This window comes from Nycticebus coucang, chromosome 19 (assembly GCF_027406575.1).
Source record: "Nycticebus coucang isolate mNycCou1 chromosome 19, mNycCou1.pri, whole genome shotgun sequence".
In the NCBI taxonomy this organism is placed as follows: Eukaryota; Metazoa; Chordata; class Mammalia; order Primates; family Lorisidae; genus Nycticebus; species Nycticebus coucang.
In genome coordinates this window covers 57,356,240-57,359,415 of record NC_069798.1, presented here as the reverse complement: position 1 = coordinate 57,359,415, position 3,176 = coordinate 57,356,240, and the positions used below count along the sequence as shown (strand labels likewise).

Here is a 3,176-nt window from a genome sequence, read left to right as displayed (position 1 = left end):
TAATCACTGAAAGACTCATCTTGCTATAGAAAAGTAGAGAGATCTGAGACCGAGGACAAGGAGCAAGATCAAAGTTGGGTGGTGTGATGAACTAGAAGCACTTCTTTTGAAAATTAATTCCTAATAAAGCAGTTTGGAGGATAGAAAGAAGAATAATAGCTTTGTCGGATTTCTCTTCTGCTGTATTCTCTGGGTTTCCTATGTTTATTCTAGATAGATTTTCTTTCATGCTTGGTTAAGTCTGCTGTTTCCTGTCTTATGTGTATATTTCAGTTTGGAGTTTTTCTTTTTAATTCATTCTTACCCTAATGTTCATTTTAATATTTTACTTCCTGGTTTTGTTCCCAAATGGTTATATTCTACAATGTATCACTGAGATTTTAGGATGGTCCATACTCCTAGCTTTGTGTCTACTATAGATATAAAGGGAAACCTTCCCCCTTGCTCTCTAAAGGTTCACTAAAAATCAATTGACAAAAGGCAGAGTAATCGGGAAAAAGGCATATAAATTCCTCAGTGGGGTAAAAAGCTTTATATAGGCACAGGAGGTGATGAGGAACGTAGACAATTCTTTTACAGGGCAATAATGATTATTAGGGAGAATGAAAGAACCAGGGGGACAAAATTAACTTGTAAATCTGGAATTCGAGTGAGAGGCAGACATTATCTTGTGAAAAAGTCCATCCAGTTGTGGTTGCATTTTCCCATCTTTGTTTCTGAAATATACCATGAGATTTCAGGGAGGGGGTAGAAGGCAATTGTGTTTTTGGTAAGAAGCTTTCTTGGATAGGTAAGGAAATTCCAGAGAGAGTCCTTCCTTGGTAAAGAGAGGGACTCTGATTCTGAGGCCTTTACAATTATCAAAAGCACTCAGCATGCCCATTGGGAATCACTTTCTGTACTCCAATGCTATATAGCTTTCTTCTAGGAAACTGAGGGGACAAATATTCAATTCCAGGAGTCAACTAATGAAGACAGAAGGATGTCCTACGTCTGTTAGATTGGAAGCTGATGGAAGAGAAAACTTAAACTGGCTTAATAATAGACCAATGATCTCGCACTACAAGGTTCTAGATGTGGGGAGGGGGGCTTCAGGTTTTTCGTCTCTGTGATACTGTTTCCTCTGCTCTCTTCTGAGTGTAGATGCCCCTTTATAAACTAAGATAACCCTAAGGTTAAGGAAAAAAGTTACCCATGGGTTAAGAGTTCAGGACCCAGGGCCTGGCTTACGGGCAATTTCCTAAAGTCACACAGCATACAAGAAAAATAACACTTGCTTTAAACTCTTTAACAATAGGCACTATCAGGGAAATTATCTGAACCTTCTCAACTGATATACAACCCAAACTTCTCCAACTCCAATTGGACAGTCTTTCCTGATAAGTAACTGCAGGCCTAATCCACTATCAGCCAGTTTGTGGAGGCTGTGAACAAAGTATCTTTCTGTCTTGTAGTTCACATTTGGTGTAAAGAACAAAATGCCACCTAATTTTAATGCTAAAACCCCACCCCAAAGTGAATATGGGATATTTGTTATATATGTGTTTACTTATTGCACATTTATTTACCTTCCCAAATAAATATGTATAGCTTTAATGAATATGTATAACTCTATTGTGTAATATGGGCTCTGTGAGACATAAAATCCACCCAACCTGTCCTTCCCTTTCCCTCTTCTAAGAGGGAGCTCCTTTGGTCCACACCAGAGACTGTCTCTTCCTGGTTTATAAACTGATACGGCCAATAGAGCTCTCCTTTGTACTAGTTAGCGATCTGGTGGTCTTTTGGAGAAGAGTTTCATCCTCTGGTCCTTAGTGAAGCTGCAGCTGCTTGCACGTGGGTGCTGTGGTCAAAAAGAAGCCCAGAGTGACAGCTTTACTTGATGGTCACTGTTCTCTTTGCTGTAACTGATATGCAACATTTTGGGGAAACAAAATTTCACTGTATCTGCCATTTCTTGGGTGTGCCAGGTGAAGATTGAAAGATTCCATGTTGATTTTTCTGGGAAGTGAGACCACCAGGGGTCATGTCAGTGATGAAACTGAACAGTTTCAGGACACCCAGGGTGCCCCCACGTTTCCTGGCGGTATCTGATACTGAGGAGGCCAGTTTGTTTCTGGGTTGTGCTGTAAGGTTACCAGCAAAGTTGTCCTCACCTGTGATTATAGAGCTACTAAGTTGAGAGAGAACTGCGATGGGAAGAGGCAGACAAAAAGCCATCAGGTTGTTTTATGTGGAAACTGAACTCTAAGCACCGACTTTCGTTTTTTGCTAATGCTATCTGTATCTGGTGTCTGCTATTGAACCCTAGGTGATCAATAAAAGACTCTGGAAGTTAAAGAAAGAAGAGTTTCATCCTCATGTTGACATCAAGATGGGCTGTAGTTGTTCTAGGCATCATATTCAGACATCACTGTATAGAGAAGAAGAAGGGCCATTCCCTTCTGAATTTCTGCTGTGTCTAAGGAGTGAAAACTTCCCATACACCCCTCCCTATCCCCATCCCCAGGAAGATTTCACATTTATATCAACAGACAGGAACGCACCATATACCTACCCAGTCTTAAATTGGCAAAGAGACTGGGATAATCATGATTGAGATTGAGACATCTCCAGGTCCCCTAGAACTGGCATTGGGGTCACCTTCCTCTATGTTGAAGTGGGTGGTAACTAAATAAAATTAAGATTTTGTTCAGAAGGAAAAAAAATGGGGATGAAAGTACAAGCAGATACAACCAACTATACCTGCCATAGGTGCCAATCCAGACCTACTACATTTTTCTACATCAATGGTAAGTGAAAGGAAAGTGGATCCATGTTGGGGTCGGTTGATAGCTGGCTTGAGTCCATCCAGAGGAGAGCATAGCTAGGATGGAAGTGAAAATAATCTCAATTTCTGCAAGTGTGGAGTATGTGAACTTGAAAACATCATAAATATGTCCACAACATTTTACTTTGTGTACAAAGATAAAAATGATGTTAATCTACCAAGTTAAAAACACCATCAAGAATCATAAAATTTTAAAGCTGACAGGTGGAGCAAATGTGAATTTTTTTTTATTCTTTCATAGTATGTCTGGTCTCTTTAGCTGGTAAACAGAAATACTAACCCAACTCTGCAGGATCCTCTAAATTATGTTATTATTTGCGCACAGTGGGGCTCTGGCAAATGAGTT

The 3,176-nt window shown here is 39.9% G+C and overlaps 1 non-coding gene across 1 annotated transcript; it reads left to right on the top strand.

Moving 5' to 3' along the window:
- Positions 1-1,803: 1,803 nt before the first annotated feature.
- Positions 1,804-1,938, top strand: LOC128572192 (small nucleolar RNA SNORA16B/SNORA16A family). Its single transcript, XR_008376100.1, has one exon. It is a non-coding gene; the product is annotated as a small nucleolar RNA SNORA16B/SNORA16A family (small nucleolar RNA).
- The last annotated feature ends 1,238 nt before the right edge of the window (positions 1,939-3,176 follow it).